Below are 17,744 nucleotides of genomic sequence, written 5' to 3'. Positions count from 1 at the left end.
TAGCTCAGAAGCAACAAATCCCACATGGAAGAAGGACACCTGCCTGTGTGATCACAAGGTGTTGATAGGATCAGGTATCAGGCATCAAAGAACAAAAAAAAACATATCATGGTGAATTAGGGGTGTACGGAATGGAAACCCAAACCCATCTGTAGGCAACTAGACATCCCCTTAAGGAAGGGTCATGGGGAGGAGACAAGCCAGTTAGGGTGCAGTGTAGCAACGTTGAAATCTACAACTTTCCTCTACTTCCTAAATGCTTCCTCACCCTCTCACTATCATGATCCTAATACTACCTTACAAAATCTGGCTAGACTGGAGGATGTACGCTGGTACAGTTAGGAACTGGAAACACAGGGAATCCAGGACAGATGATTCCTTCAGGACCAGGGGTGAGAGTGGCAAAACCAGGAGGGTGGGGGGCAAGGGGAGGTAGAAAGGGGGAACCGATTACAGGGATCTACATATAACCTCCTCCCTGAGGGACAGACAACAGAAAGGTGGGTGAAGGGAGACATCAGACAGTGTAAGACATAACAAAACAATAATAATCTATAAATTATCAAGCATTCTTGAGGTAGTGGGGAGCAGGGAAGGAGTAGAAAAATGAGGAGCCAATGCCAGGGGCTTAAGTGGAGAGCAAATGTTTTGTGAATGATGAGGGCAACGAATGTACAAATGTGCTTTACACAATTGATGTATGTATGGATTGTGATAAGAGTTTTATGAGCCCCCCAATAAACTGATTACAAGGATCCACATGAGCGGATAGGGCAAGATATGACAAAATAACAATCTGTGGATTATCAAGGGTTCATGAGGGAAGGGGGAGCGGGGACGGCTGGGGAAAAAAAAAAGAGGACCTGATACAGAGGGCTTAAGTGGAGAGCAAATGCTTTGAGAGTGATTAGGACAAAGAATGTACAGATGTGCTTTATACAATTGATGTATGTATATGTGTGGATTGTGATAAGAGTTGTATGAGCCCCTAATAAAATGTAAAAAAAAGAAAAAGAAAAGCAAGTAACCAAAAGATAATTAATTAATTAAATGTGCTGAAAGAACTCAGCTTATACTTGAGTATATATGGTATTTCATACAGTTAACAAATAAGAACAATTAAGGAGGCACACAAAACTAGATTAGTTATAAGAAAGGATTTTAAAATATGACTGAAAAAATATGAATACTGGACCCTCCAAGAAAACAATAAAACTATTATTTCAGATATAGCTATATTGCTTCTTGACTGGCATGCTCACTTGCAATAATTCTTAGCTTTAATCTGAGCATCATCAGCTGTGTGATCTATCCTTAATCATCTTTTCTCTGTAGGAGTAGGATACTGCTCCTGTAGGCCAATTAGACAATAGATATTGTGTTTGATATATTAGAAACAGGTGACAGCTCTTTTCTGAACACATCATGTTCATCTCTGAAAAACCCCTTTCTGCTTCTGCTGAACTCACAGCAATGGTTCTGAGAATATTTTCAGCTCTTTGAACACTTTCAGGAATCGCATAATTCATTCATAATATCTCATTGGAAGTTTGGGATTAGCACAAAGCTGAAAGGAATGACAGTGTGTCACACACTGGTTGTTCAACACTTTTTCTCTTTATGTCATATGTTTGTTTACTGAAGTAACAAACTGAAGACAATAAAAAATGAAGCATTTCATCAAAAGTTTAACAAATTTTATTAAATGAACACATATACATGATAAGCATAATTCTCATGTTTGATACCTATCGATGGAATGAACATTACTGCAGGAGCACAGAATACGCTGCTGCACAGATGAAGATTTAAAAGGTGTAAAGAATGTAAAATTTCTGATTTCCACATTGGATGGTTCCCCAACCACTCACCTCAGAGAAAACCCTGATTAGAAGTGCCTTTTTAACAACTGGTTCACCAAACTCAACAAAAAATTAGGCATCCGTTCTGCTCATCCAGTGGGAACCAGCTGAATCCCATCACCACTTACAACCTTACACCCTCCAGATATTCCATATCCACAGAGCAGAGAATGAGTAGACGTTTCTGGATGAGAACAATTGGAGGGTACCCAGTTGCTCCATGTGCCTTCCAAGTCCATAGCAAACCTCCTCTATCTCCTCTTCCTTCCACTGATGCTTAACTCCGTCCTATTCTTCTGCAACCCACTCTCACATGCAGGTAGTCCCAAAGGATGAGGGAACAATGTCCTCCAGCATTCCCTGAGTTCTGGGGCACACATGGTAAGAACTCAGACCCAATTCTGGCATTGTCACAGTGTACCTAGGGGAAAATCCCTTACCACTGTCAAAGGGGGCTCAGCCCATCTCTCCTGCCTACGACTTATGGTTATTCTGAGCCTCAAGCGGAACTGTGGATATGAATGTACTCCAGAGCCACGGCACAATGAAAACACATTTCTCTTGCTAACTCAATTGCCTTCTGTGCCCAGCCCCTGTTCAGCCTTCCATCTATCGTTTCTAACTCCAGCCAATTCCCACCTCAGAGATACTACAAACAGATATTCCCAGTCCCGGCAGAAGCAGAGAATAAATGATGTAAACACTCACTGTAAACACATTTCTCTTACTATAATATTGTGCACTGCCAGGCAGGGTGTTGTGTTTTCAGAGGATAAAATCCAAGAGATACTACCAATAAATAATATGATGCTATGTGCTTACTTTGTCAGCACATATACTAAAATGGGAATGCTACAGAGCAGATTAGTATAGCACCTGTGCAAGGGGGACATGCAAATTCGTGAAGCGTACCACATTTTTCTGAATTATACATGTTGAGTTGTAGAATGTTTTGTTGTGTATATTTTGCCACACTCAGAAAACACAATGATTGCATGAATAACTATGAGTACAAGGAAGAAGAAAATGTTCTCAAAATTGATTATGTACAACTCTTCTTGATATGATTGAACTATTGAATTGTATGATGTGTGCATAACGTGCCAATAAATTTCTTTTTAAAAAGACTGAACTGGCAGGCAGAAAATAAGTAACTGAAAGAGAAGAACAATTTCATCCGGATGAATTGAATGCTTTCATTCATGCAGAAAACCTGCAAGTACATGCTAAAAGCAGCTTTATTCATAACTCGTGAAAATTGGAATCTACCAAGATGCCCTTCAATAGGCGAATGGATCAACAGATGGTGGTGCCTCCATGCAATGGAGCCAGAGAGCAAAAGAGATGAGGTGTCGAGCAATGAAGAAACATGGAGGACCCTTACATGGATAATGGTAAGTGAAAAAAAACAGTCCAAAAGATGCTGCATATTGTATGATTCTGACCATATGACATTACAGAAAAGGCAAAACTGTAAAAACAGAGACCGGTGCTTTCCAGACATCCACATAAAAAAACAAACAAACAAAACCATGTTGTTGAGAACGAGAAGGGTTGAAGCAGAGACCCAAAGGCCATCTGTTGACCATGGAACATGCCCCACAGGGACACAGGGGAAGGAGAGTCAACCAGGGTGCAGTAAATCACCGATGAAACACACAATATTCCTCTGGTTCCTTGAGATTTCCTCGTCCCCAACTATCAAGACCCCAGTGCTGCCTCTCACTTCAGACTAGACTGGAGCTTGTACACAGTTACAGATAAGAGGTAACAGCTCACGACACATGCAATCCAGCAGCAGGAATGGGAATAGTGATTCCAGAAGGAGAGGGAGAAGGGGAGAGGGGGAAGAGAGGAAGGAGGAACCAATCATAATGATTAACACACACACACACACCCGCTCCAGGGGGAGAACACAGAAACCATGGGGAAGGGAGACAGCGGTCAGTGTGAGATATGAAAACATAATAATTTATCATCGATCAAGGGGTCACGAGGGGGGGCCTGATAACGAGGGTTCAATAGAAATTAAAATAAATTAATTAATTAAAAGAAAATAGGGGTCTTCTCGCGAAAGGAGGGGAAAGGCTCCGCATTTGAAGCATGGCGGATGATGTGGACCAGCAACAATCTACCAACACAGTAGAGGAGCCTCTGGATCTCATTCGGCTCAGCCTGGATGAACGCGTTGATGTGAAAATGCGAAATGACCGAGAGCTTCGAGGAAGATTGCATGCTTATGATCAGCATTTAAATATGATACTGGGAGATGTGGAAGAAACTGTGACTACTATAGAAATTGATGAAGAGACATATGAAGAGATATATAAATCAACGAAATGGAATATTCCAATGCTCTTTGTGCGGGGCGACGGTGTGCTTGTTGCCCCTCCGCTCAGAGTTGGCTGAAACCCAGCATCTGTTCAGAGGGGAAGAGAGGAGCCTCCTGAATGGAGGCTGTATTCCGAAGAAAAACCTACATAAGCTTTGATGCCCAGAAGTAACCAAGGATTCGTCCTTTCCTGAAATAAGTCGGTCTGTTGCCCCAAACCAAATGACATTTTAATTTTTTCCCACCCTTCCAATAAATGTAATCACAAAAATGCAGGGGGTTTTCAGCAAATAATTTTGGGACTTTTTTTTCTTTAAATAAATGTTTCTTTTCCTATTTTAGTTTTTAAAAGTAAAAAAAATAAAAGAAAATAAAGAAAGTAATTGTCTAGAGAAGAATGATGGTAACATGTGGAAGAAATATGCCTGATGTACGAATTGTAATAGGAGTTGTTAGAGCCACCAATAAAGCGATTACTTAATAAAAATAATAATAAATAGAAAAAGGGGAGAGGCGCCTAGAGTGTGCATGGCACTTTAAGGGCTGGAGAACTATTTAGCATGACACAGCAATGGCATTTTATGAGTCAGTCAAAAGCCATGCTGCTGCATAGCACATAGAATGAACCCTAATGAAAAGCAGATAATTTAGTTAATGATAATGTGTCAATATCGGTTCATCAACTAGAACACCTGTATAGGGAAGTGAGACACATAGAGATATATCACTTTTTCATTAAATACTTTTATTGGGGGCTCTTACATCATAATCCACTTTTTAAAAAACTCACTGCCATCAAGTCAATTTTGACTCACAGAGACCTTATAAGACAGAGTAAAATCCCTTGTCGGTTTCTGACACTGTCCATCTTTACAGCAGCTGAACGCCTCGTCTTTCTCTCGCAGAGTGGCTGATTAGTTTGATCTACTGATCTTTCAGCTAGCAGTCCTTGGCATAATCCACTATCTAAACACAGATAATACAGACATTGAAACTCTGTACTTTCTCCTCAATTTCTGTAGCGCTGAGATTGCTATTGTTAAAAATGCCATCTACTGAGTCAAAGAGGAGGACTGACCCTGTGATCTCAGCTCTTCGGAGGAGGGCGAGCTCCCCGTGAGAGCGATGCTCCCCAGGGCTTCCTGGAAGAAGGGTTCTAGTGCACACTGCCCCGGAGGGCACTCTGTGCTGGTTAAAGGCGTTTTGCACAAGGCCAAGGGAGCAGCTGAGTGTGCCACGGCCTTCTCCTGGCATACAGTTGCCTCATAAATGAGTGCTGAGTGATGAATGAGCTGAGCCTCTGAATGGGCACTTGGGTGAAGGAGGGAATCCTCGATAAGATACAGTCCGTCCAGCAGGGATGCCAGAGCAAACTGGGCAGCCCAGTCTGGGTGCAGGGGCAATTCACAGAGGGCAAATGAGGAAGAGAAGGGTGGAAAGGAAAGCTGGGCTCAGAGGCCTGGGCTTGGGGGTGGAGTGTGAGGGGAAGTCGCTCACAGGAGTGACTTCATGACATCAGTATTTCGGAGAACTTAATCCTACAGCTGTGGGTAAGCCTGCCTGAAGATGGGGGTGAAGCAAGGCGGACAGAACAGGCCGAGGCAGCTGTGACCATTCAGACAGGTGGCGACCAGGGCCAGGATGCCAATGCCTGGGCAGCCAAAGCACGCTCTGACTTGGCAGCATCCATCCCTCCCCTGGTGGAAGTTCTGTCTAGGGCCACATGCTCCAACTGCCCTTGTTAAATGGAACCTCAAATGTCTTCAATTCCTCCGATCCAACACCCACCCCTCACTTCCTACAAGGGACCACTTTTCCTTCCTGGACCCCCCACCAGAGCTGAGTTATTCCAGTTTTAGACACCCACTCCCATGGTACAGTCTCCCTTAAATGAGATAAACAGTGATGGGGGTTGGGGGGCAAGTTTTCCTAATGGGGGATCTTTCCAACAATTTTATAGAGGCCACTATCAGTTAAATATTGGACTGCTAACTAGAAGGTTGGCGGTTCAAACCACCCACTGCTCTACAGGCGAAAGATGAAGCTATCTGTTTCAGTGAAGACTGACAGCCTTGGTAACCCTATAGAGGGTCACTGTGAATCTACGGAAAAGGACTCAATGGCAGGGTAGGAGCATAACTAAGGCAGTTAAGGCAATAATGAAACGAAGTCAGAGAGAACGTGTGACAGACAGGGCCCAGTGGGTTCAACTCGCAATTAAAACATCAATAAGAAGTAGGCCCTGGTAGTTAAGATCTGGAGAGGGACACGTTCCCACAGATCGAATTCAGACTTTGTCGCTTACTAGTTTCAGGACCTTGGACAACTGGGCACTTTGGCATCAATCTCCTCCATCATGAAATGATATTAATGATAGTTCCCACTCAATAGGATAGGGGTGGGAATTAACTGGCTTTTTCTATGATCACCATTTACTGCCTGTCGTGTTATCTGGGGCTCTCCTGTCAGTCCCTGTCTCATATTGATACTACACACACAAAATGAAATACTGCCCTGTGCCGTCCACATGATTAGATAAGACCAAGCTTTTTGTGATCCATGGGGTTGCTGGTCTTGTTGTTTGCAGATTATTGGAAGTTGATTGTTTCTTCTTAGTCTATCTTTAGTCTGGAAACTGCGGAAACCTGTTCAGCGTCCTAACAACACGCAGGCTGCCACTGGGTGGCTGCTGATGGATGGCTCCACTTGAGGGGCGTTAGTCCAGAATTGAACTTGACTCTCCCCCATGGAAGGGAAGAGCTCTACCATAGAACTGCCCCAGTCCCATAAGTGGTCAGTAACTGGTAGCATAATGGGTTAGATCCTATACCAGTTTAAGTTGTTCCTAAAACCTAAACCCGCCTGAGGGAGCAAACACCCACGACTACCCTCTAGTCAGGGCATAAATGCAAGCCACCTACTCCTCCCCAACCCTGTCCCCTGTGCCTACCGCCAACTCTAATTCTCTTCTCACGGACACACAGAATAATCTAACACAGTGGTTCGCAACCTCCCTAATGCCACGACCCTTTAATACGGCTCCTCATGTTGCAGTGACCCGGAACCATAAAGTTATTTTCGTTGCTACTTCATAACTGCAATTTTGCTACTGTTATGAATTGGACAACCCCTGTGAAAGGGTTGTTCGACCTCCAAAGGGGTAACAGCCCACAGGTTGAGAACCGCTGCCTCTCCTCCCCATGACAGGCCTTCAGACTGATGAGGGTGGCTATTATGCCTCCACAGAATATTATATTCCCAAAACGGGTCCATGTTTCTCTCTGCCCTCATTTCTCTTATGTCCACCAGCTACACAGAGAAGATTAGGTATCAGTGATAGGTAAATAAGGAAAAGAAAATCTATATTTTTAAAATAAGATAACAACAACAACAAAGACCCTGAAACTATTGCCTAGGGATTTCTCCCAAGGTCATGTGTCCCATGGGCATGAAGTTTCAACTCTCTGGGAAGTGTCTCCCATCCTAACTTCCAGAAATTGGGGGGTGGGGGAGGAGGTAGGCTTCAGCTCTCTCTGGGGCTACCTGAATAGTCCCACAGCAAAAAAAAAAAAAGGCACTTCTCACCAGGCATGACTGCTGTGGGAAGTGTTTGAAAATAAAGTTTCCGATTACCACTGGCATTCCTGGAGCGTCTTGCTGCTCGCTGCAGCTGTCCCACTGAAGGCCAGTGGCGTCACAGCAGGGTTGACAGTGCTGCGTCCCGGGGCTCGGCTGGGCAGGAGGGTTTCTGCACGTCACTGGCGGAGTGGGTAGACTGGAATCCCTCCTCAAGGCTACGGATGTCCTTCCCGGGTAGAATTCCATTATTATTACTTGGAATCATACCAGGAAGGTTCAGAAGCTATTCCTACATCCAGGACAATTTCGTCTGACACCTCCTAAGAAACTTATTAGATGTCCTGGGACCAGGCGAACCCAGATGATATAAAACCCTGAAATTTTGACTGTACTCGTTTCATGGGATGAAGAAAAATAGTGCTCTATTCCTCTGTTATGAGGAAAGAGGAAGAAGAAAAAAGGGGAAGGAGGGAAGGAAAAAGCAAAGAGGAGAAAGGGGGAGAGGAGGTGATTGGAATCAGGGCCACTTAGTCTGTTGCACAGTGCTCAGAAGACCCCCACTTTTTCTCCCTTCCTCCCTCTCTGCTCAGGGGGTCCTGGTCCTGGGAAGGCCCCGGAATGCCTCTGTTAGAACTGAACCAAAGAAAAAGGTGAAGGCTGGCCCAAAGGGCTGGGGCAGAATTCAAACTCAAGGCACAACGCAAATTCCAAAGGGTGGGGGGTAGATGAATTGGACCTGGGGTTTCCTGCCTGCGCCCAAACAAGATCCCCATCTTTCCCGTGTTAACCCAAGCAGAGCCATTGCGACCAGGACCAAGTCCTCGGCCAAGTGGCCTGATGTTCGGTTTCCGTGCTGTGGTCTTCTCTTCACAACGCAGCTAGGTTCCCCACGAACTTCCAGATAAATGCTTAACTCAAGCCATCTCACTCTGGAACAAATAATAGTCCCGGAGGAACTAGTGGCAATTATGAATGCAAATGCCCTTATTCATCTGACGAGAGAATTCAATTAAATGAGAAATTGTAGGACCCTTCCCAAGGGAGAATGAGGTAGGGAAGACTATCTGGTATCCTGAATCCAGTACAGGGAAAGGAAAAGAGAATGCAGTGCCCTTACAGACACACAGCGGGAAATAAAAAATCAAGGAGGAAAGAAGTAACTCAAGGTCACAGTCATTAAATGAAAGGTTCAAGGAAGGCTTGCCAGAGTCTCACGTCTATTTTCTTTCTAATGTATTAAAACAACACATTCAATTCAGCAAAAATGCATAAAGTACTTTTTTAATGTCATCTTTAATGTATCCTTATTTAGATTTGCTGTATTGATGTTTCTGATAAAAATAATGAATTCAAGAATAAGCCTAATACTAAATTACTCAAATTAGTCTACTTTAACATTTCTAAAAGTTCTATTTACTTTCTTCAAATATATGTGAACTTTTAAAATCAGTATATTGTTTCTTGCTTTTTATCAACTATTTCTTATATTTATTTCAATATTTTAAATATATTATTTATGTTATATAATTGGTTTTATTTCTGAAGCTCTTGGGGGTCTGACTCATATTTACTGTTTCTGCTGACTTTCACTCATGGTGACTTATTCTTCATCTTTTTTATAATTTTAGGATGTAAGTTCATGTTGGAATGGCTAGACCTTGCCTACAGAAATCCTTCAAGACTTGGGTGAGAGGTATTTTTATCCAGAGAGAATGTGTACTTGATTCTGCCAGATACTTTCAGGCTATACTAGCAATGCAAAACTATGACAGGTTAATTTTACAATTTGAGGTTTCCAGGGCTATGCAGGTAGGATGACAAACCCTCAGCCTGCATGAAAGCAGATCGATGATTACAAATCCTCACAGAATTCCACCCACCCTTCCCTCATCTTTTCCTCTTGCCTGCTACCAGATGTCTCCTGAGCCACTGGTTCTCTCAGGGTCAGCTTTATGCAGAACTCTAATTCCCAACCCCGGTGCCTAGCAAGGACGCAAGTTCTAGTGTCCTGGGCCGTGTAAAGGCCACACTTTCTCTGCTGGTTCTAGGTCTGATTTCTTTTGGAGTCTCTCTCGGGGCCTGGCTCTGTGCTTTTTGCTTCCCCTGATTTAAAGTTAGGTAAGACTTTTTCTAGCTCACAGTCCAGAGTTTCCAGGACCCTCTGAAGGCAGCAGCCTTTAAAAAACATAACATTTTTGAAACCTTTTTAAGAAAGGGGCGTTGGGCGGAGATACAGCAAAGGTCTAAAGATATACAAAACAAACATAATTTTTTAAAAGTATACCATTGTAGCCAAAGGAGGATCTAAAATACTACAAAGAAGGAAGAATAATGAAGAACACGGAACAGAACAAGTGGATGAGACAAGAATGTAGAGACGGCAAACACTTGTCTCTTTTGCTTTTGTTCAGCTGTTCTCTGTGCCACAGGACAGCTCTTCATTTGATGCACATAAGACACTGTCCAAGTCGAGAATGTGGGCATTCGTTTGTGAATCTAATCCAGCGTTTTTAAAGAAACCATATAACATCCAATACTTTAGGTCCAGAGTTTTCTAGCTTACTAAATGCTAAATTCTTTCATAGCACTTACTCATTTCTTACCACAAAAATTCTCAGAGATTCAGTTTATAGCTTTTAACAGTCAACTTTGAAAACTAAGGAGCTGTGGTGGTACAGTGGTTAAGGCACTCACTCAACCAAAAGGTCAATGGTTCAAACCCATAAGCCACTCTGCCAGAGAAAAATTCAATAGTCTTTCTCCATAAGAATTACAGCCTTTGGAAACCCTGTGGGAAAGTCTATTCTTTCCTATAAGTTCACTGAGAATTGGGACAAAGCCAGTAATGGGCTTTGTTGTTTTTTAAAAACTGGTCCTTTGCACTTTCTGCCATCGGTCACTCTTTGCTCTCAGAAAAAGGTTCATTGATTAATCAATTAATAACACATTCATATATACTTTAAATGTCTCTTATCCAAAATCCTAAGTCCAGATATGATTTAGAATTTTTACATTCTGATTTTAGAAAATTAATAAGGTGAATTTACAGGTTTGGGCAGGATGTCACAATCAAACAAATAAACATTGCAGCAGCAAATATATGAATATTCACATTAAGTTAAATGAATAAAGGCCATAAAGTACCTCACTTCAACTCAGGTTAGATTTGTCACCAAATAAATTAGGAAAGCCTACCAGTTTGAATTATTCCAGTGGACTAGTGGATCATGCAAACATCAGTCTCTATGACCCTGAGACCAAAAGAACTAGATAGTGCCCAACTACCACTGCCAACTGTCCTGAAGGAAACCACACTAAAATCTCCTAGATAGAAGACAAATGTAGAACAAAACTCGAAATTATAAAACAGGCAAGCTTATATATAGACAGGGACTAGTAGAATCCCCAAGACGATGGTCCTGGCATTGGGTCACCTACTACTGTGACTCAATTTTAAGGCAGACAATAGATAAGCCTATAAGTGAACCAACATTAGGGAGGTGGGTGCACCTTAGAATCAAAAGAGCAGAGTTTACCAGAGGGCAAAGTTCAGAAGGACTGGAAAAGAAGGAAAAATGAAAACAGGAAAGAGAGGAAAGACTTGAAATAAGTGATGGTCCTTAAGGGGCCTGCAATGAATGACATGAAATAGATTATGTGCGGATTTTTTAACAGAAAACTAATGCTATGCTCACTTAACCTTCACCAATTCACAATAAAAATTCTTACAAAGTAAAATCAAGCCTGGGTTTGGGGATTTGGAATTGTGAGTAAGGGGTTGTGAATATCTCTTGAGAGAGAGAAAAATAATGCATACCTGACATTTAATTTTACCTGCCAAATCCTGAGAGTCTCAAAATCCATGCTCTGGTTCTCCAAAGGGACAGAAAACAATGACGAGTGGGAAACAACAGGAGCTTTGGATGGGGACAGTCAAGTGAGCCCGGCAGGGCTTGGGAGCCACATACTTATAGTTTGTTTTAGAAATGAGAGAAAGTGTTAGCATTAAAACAACTGAATGTGTCAGCAAATTACCTGAAAAGATTTCTCAGCAAAGTCTCAGGTGCAACTACAGTCCGAGCAGAGTGGGGAATGACAAGAACACAGTCGGAATCTTGTCTCAAATTTGTAACTACAAGACAATGTAACGTGAGGCCAAGCATCACTTTCCTCGTCGGCAGCACAGAGAACTGGACCAGATCAGGTTTTTTGCAAATTGCTGTCCTTAACTCATCAGCACATCAGGAAGACTACTTAATGGATCATCTACAATTATTTGTACTAACAAGGAACAGCGGCAAGCAGCCTGTACGTCATGTAGTAAGAAATACACTTCTTAAATTTGGAATCTGTAAGATCTTATATACATATATATACTTACACACACATACATAGGAATATGATCGAACATAGTATATGAAAGGGCTTCCAAAATTTGTGGAAGTTTTTCATTATCTTTTCATTTCACAAACTGTTTAAAGCCTCCTCACATACGCCTATTTGTACATATAAGGTGAGAGAAGCCATCGTTTTATTTACTTTTGCTTTCATGGCATGACTGTGTGTGTGCGTGTGTGCGTGTGTGCGTGCGTGTGTGTGTGTGTGTGTGTACACCAGCATAAACTTACTGTGTTTGAATAACTGAGTTTCTTTCACCTACAGGAATTCTTCAAGGCTTAGGCCTGGAATACACTGCTCCAGAGAGAACTGGCTTTTGGTTCTTTCAAACGTTCTGAGACACTACAGAATTAAAGCCGCCAGGTTAATTCAACAGCTTGGGGTTTCCTAAGTTACACAGGTAGTATAAAATCAAGCATATACATATGCATACGTACATATTAATGTGCATAATCTAGCAATTCTATACATATATGTGCATACCTGTATATACAGAATATACATGTATACAAACACAGCATACTTCTTATTTGGGGACACAGTCTAGCATTTTTCAGCTTTACTGTACGAGATAATTTATTTTGAATCTTTTCAGCGCAGCTATGCTGTGAATTATTTTTTTCTTATATGCTGTAATCCTGGTAGTCTGTACTAAAGGCACCCAAACTGGAAGCTTGGGGGCAGCTAAGCCCTTTTGTGAGATATGCCTTAATGACTGGGACCGGGTCTCTAATTTTGCCTTCACCATTCACTCACAATGACTCCCTGAGCGCACCCCAGCATCTGGGCCTTCCTATCCCCACACAGAAAACGGAGAGTGGGTCACCACAAGGAACGATGGCAATGGCCTCAGTATGGGATGAAGACGACATGACATCCTTCTGAGAGCAGGTCTTCCTGGCGCAGGGTAAGTGCTTCTGTGTCTTAAGATAAGACTGTGAGCAGTGCTTTGTGGCACTTTGAATCCAGCATTCGCGATGCACATATAGCTGGCTCCTTGGGAGTAGAATTGATGGCTGCTTTCAGGAGCCTCCAGATCCCATCCTGCAAGGCCTGGGACTGGAGACCATACCCACCTCACTCTCCTCTCCTGCCTCACCCGAGCCTGCGAAGGCTCAGCTCATGCCCTCAGGAAATTAAAACCAGCACTTTGCTTTTCTTACCCTGGCTTCTGGGAGACAGGCAGGGGCATAGCAGAGGGATTACTCTGGACAAATATTTGACTAAACCTTCCTTCTTGTCATCACCAGTTCTCACAGCCAGGCTCCCCCAAAGCCCCATTCAAAGAAGCCTGGGGTTGTCCAGACTAGATCATCTCTCACCAGAATTAGACATCTTTAGAATTGGGTAGGAGAAAGTGGCAAGCATAAGAGGATGAGAAAGCATGACTTGGGTTCTCTAAGGACTTGCAATTCCTTTTCCGGGGCAGCGCTTGCATCAAGCAGGGTATCATAATTCTAGCGCTCAGTACGTGGGTCATCAAGGAACCACATGGCAATTCCACCCAGAACCCGTAGGCGGCATCCGGTCCAGCCTATACAATGATGTGCACTACACATCGCTTAGCAGATGAAAGCCACCTCCCTGTACAGCTTCCCAGGAAGCAAAACTAGGAGCTAACACTTCCCAGGGCCTTTTCCCTCACCTGTTAGGCAAACAGGGATTCTTCTACCAAGTTCAAAGCCGGAGGAAACCGAGGTTTATTTCAAGGGCTTCAAGGAATGCTTCTCAATGTGGTTGCACATTAAGACCATCTGGGGAGTTCGTATAGTGGGTTATGGGTTGAGCTGCTAAGCAAACTTGTTTTAGTTTATAATATTTTCTGCTTTTTTCCATTGAGGCTTTTCTCTGTTTTACTTTGCTATCATTGCTAGTTTGGGCATTGCTGTTGTTTAAATGTTTTCCAGTGTATGAAATCTAGGATTGGTAAATCTATGGAAACTGTAGCTGGTTTAATGGGAGGTTGGGAGGAAATGGGAGCTACTAGCAAGGAACACAGGAACAAAGAGCGTGGCCTAAAACCGAGTGCAGTGATGGTTATTCAGCGCGTCTTAATCTCACTCAGCCCTCGAGCTGTAAGTTGGGGGAACTACATGCCAGTAAAACGATTAGAATATAAATTAATTAACAACTATGATCACGCAGATTAGCAACAACAAGAGTTCAGCAGTTTGAAGCTGCCCCGGAGAAGAATGAAGCTCCCTACTCCTGTAAAGAGTTAGTCTTGGAGACCCAGGGGCAGCTCTACCCCAGCCTAGAGGGAAGACCTGAGTCAGGAGCGACTCGATGGCGATGAGTTCAGATTAGCATTGGTTTGGGGCGTTGCTAATGATCCCAAAGCCCACATCACACTTAGAACTCTTTGGATAGTGTCTGGGCACTGTCTTGGTTCGTCTCCCCAGGAGATTCCAGTGCATAGCTAAGGCTCTAAAGTGGAATTCTGTTTCCCTCATGCCTCAGGCCTATCTGGAGGGCTGGTTTAAACAGAAACATTGGGTAAAGGCATCAGAAGACCCCAAACAAACAAGCAAAAAACTTATTGTTGAGAATGAGGGGGGTTGAAGCAGACACCCAAAGCCCATCTGTATGAGACATCCCCTCACAAAGAGGTCACAGGGAAAGGATGAGTCAATCAGGGTGCAGTGAAGCACTGATGAAACACACAATACTCCTCTGGTTCCTTGAGGCTTCCGCACCGGCCACTATTATGACCCTCGTACTGCCTTTCACTGCGGGCTAGACCGGAGTATGAGCACAGGTACAGACAGATAAGACATAACTTAGAGCTCATAACACGTAGAATCCAGCAACAATGGGAGAATGGGAATAACAATACCAGGAGAGCAGGGGGAAGGTGGGGAAAGGAGGAGAGGAAGAGGGAAACCAATCGCAATGATAGACACATAATTGCATGCCACCCCACCCACAGGGGGACGAACAACAGAAACTGGGGGGAAGACAGTGGTCATGGTACGAGATGAAAATAATAATAATTTAAATTTATCAAGGGGCCAAGAGGGTGGAGGGGGTGAGAAAAATGGGGCAAAAGAGGAACTAAGACCAAGGACTCAATAGAAAATAAATGTCTAGAAAATAATTATGGCAACATATGTACAAATGTGCTTTGATACAATTGATGCATCAAGATGTTACAAGAGCTGTAACAGCCCTCAATAAATGTTTTCTTAAAAAGTTAAATAATCAATCAAGATGTGAATAAAAGAAACACATGGAGATGAACTTTAGACTAACACAATTTTTTAAAATCATTTTATTGGGGCTCATACAACTCATCACAATCCATACGTACATCAATTGTGAAAAGCACACTTATACATTCATTGCCCTCACCATTCTCAAAATTCGCCTTCCACTTGGGTTCCTGGAATCAGCTCCTCATTTTCCTTTTTGTCCCCCCCCCTCCTTCCCCGATTCCCCCTCCCTAATGAACCCTTAATAATTTATAAATTATTATTTTATCTTATCTTACATTGGCCGGCATCTCCCTTCACCCACTTTTCTGTTGCCCATCACTCAGAGAGGAGGATATATGTAGATCCCCGAGTTCAGTTCCCCCTTTCTACCCTGCCTTCCATCCCGGTATGGCCACTCTCACAGTTGGTCCTGAGGGGTTCATCTGTCCTAGATTCCCTGTGTTTCCAGATCCCATCTGCACCGGTATGCATCCTCTGGTCTAACCAGGCTTGCAAGATAGAATTGGGATCATGATAGTTGGGGGGGAGGAAGCGTTTAAGAACTAGAGGAAGGTTGTGAGTTTCATTATTGCTACACTGAACCCTGAGTGACTCATCTCCTCCCCACTACCCCTCTGCAAGGGATGTCCAGTTGTCCCCATGTGTCCCCATCATGTGCTCCCCTCATTCACGATGCTATGATCCCACCCCCCACCCCCCGCCTTTGATGCTTGAAACTAGACTAAAACAATTTTAACGGATTTAAATTTGAATATGGATTACTGATTAGGGCAAATACCTACCTGGTTGGCTCTTTGTGGAAAATTTGGTGGTTTGAAGTCACCAAGCTACCATTAAGAGAAAAACCTGGTGATCTGTTCCCACGAAGACTGCAGTCTAGACAATTCTATCCGTCAAGCGGCACTACACTGTCTCACGGGGTCTCTAGGGGTCGAAACTGACTACACAGATTCTAACAACAGAGACTAAGAACCTTCAGTATCTTGCCATGTGAGTATAAGACATTCCTGTATTTTCAATGGTAAAAATGTTGATTAACACAAAGAACAAAAAATCATATCATTGGCTGCACACCTCCATGATACAATCGCCGAGGACAAATGGGTGCAGAAGCAAATGTGGCGAAGAAAGCTGATGGTGCCCGGCTATCAAAAGAGATAGTGTCTGGGGTCTTAAAGGCTTGAAGGTGAACAAACGGCCATCTTGCTCAGAAGCAACAAAGCCCACATGGAAGAAGCACACCAGCCTGTGCGATCACGAGGTGCCAAAGGGATGGGGGATAAGGTATCATCCAAAAAAAAAATATCTTACCATAGTGAATGAAGGGGGAAGTGCAGAGTGGAGACCCAAAGCCCATTTCTCGGCCACTGGAGACCCCCTCAGGGGTCTAGGGGAGGAGATGATTCAGTCAGGGTACAATGTAGCACCGGTGAAGAATACAGCTTTCCGCCAGTTCCTAAATGCTTCCTCCCTCCCCCCAACTACCATGATCCGAATTCTACCTTGCAAGTCTGGATAGAGCAGAGGTTGTACACTGGTGCATATAGGAGCTGGAGGCACAGGGAATCCAGGGTGGATGATACCTTCAGAACCAGTGGGTAAGGGGCGATACTGGGAGAGTAGAGGGTGAGTGGTTTGGAAAGGGGGAACTGATTACAAGGATCTACGTGTGACCTCCTCCCTGGGGGATGGACAACAGAGAAGAGGGTGAAGGGAGACTCCAGATAGGGCAAGATATGACAAAATAATAATCTATAAATTATCAAGGGCTCATGAGGGAGGGGGAAATAAAAAGAGGACCTGATGCAAAGGGCTTAAGTGGAGAGCAAATGCTTTGAAAATGATTAGGGCAAAGAATGTACAGATGTGCTTTACAAAATTGATGTATGTATATGTATGGATTGTGATAAGAGTTGTATGAGCCCCTGATAAAATGTTTTTTTTTAATGTCGATTCACTTTATTTGTCCACTGAAAACAAAAGCAGAATCCTGACCCTAACTAGGGAGGAACCCTGGTGGTGCAGCAGTTATAGCATTTGGCTGTCGACTGAAGTCAGTAGTTCCAAGCCACCAATCACTCCACAGACAAGAAAAGCCTTGGAATCTTATGGAACAGTTCTGTTTTGTCCCACAAGGTCACCACGAGTCAAAATGGACTCCATGCAGTGGATTTGGTTTGGAGGCTCCGTGAGAGGCCTGAGACTTTACATTTTTAACAAGCTCTCAAATGAGGCTGAGGCTGCTGGGCAGGAAACAGCCTGAAAACAGTTTTCTCAACCATCAATCGGGAGAATGGTTCCGAGCTCTGGTCCAGAGCAGTACGCATTTTCGAGCTTCTGTAGCCACAACAATCTTTA

The 17,744-nt window shown here is 43.3% G+C and overlaps 1 protein-coding gene, 1 non-coding gene and 1 pseudogene across 5 annotated transcripts in view; 2 read left to right on the top strand and 1 right to left on the bottom strand.

Annotated features, from left to right (window-relative positions):
- The window catches only part of KCNMA1 (potassium calcium-activated channel subfamily M alpha 1), a 992,499-nt gene that overhangs the window by 889,792 nt on the left and 84,963 nt on the right, over window positions 1-17,744 (bottom strand). The gene's annotated exons all lie outside the window — the stretch shown is intronic.
- On the top strand, window positions 2,677-2,783 carry LOC142430014 (U6 spliceosomal RNA). The gene has a single exon (XR_012780505.1). It is a non-coding gene; the product is annotated as a U6 spliceosomal RNA (small nuclear RNA).
- On the top strand, window positions 3,966-4,271 carry LOC142429004 (U6 snRNA-associated Sm-like protein LSm3 pseudogene; annotated as a pseudogene).

This window comes from Tenrec ecaudatus, chromosome 16 (assembly GCF_050624435.1).
Source record: "Tenrec ecaudatus isolate mTenEca1 chromosome 16, mTenEca1.hap1, whole genome shotgun sequence".
Lineage (NCBI taxonomy): Eukaryota > Metazoa > Chordata > Mammalia > Afrosoricida > Tenrecidae > Tenrec > Tenrec ecaudatus.
The sequence above is the reverse complement of the archived record's forward strand: the minus strand, read 5'-3'. Positions and strand labels throughout refer to the sequence as shown.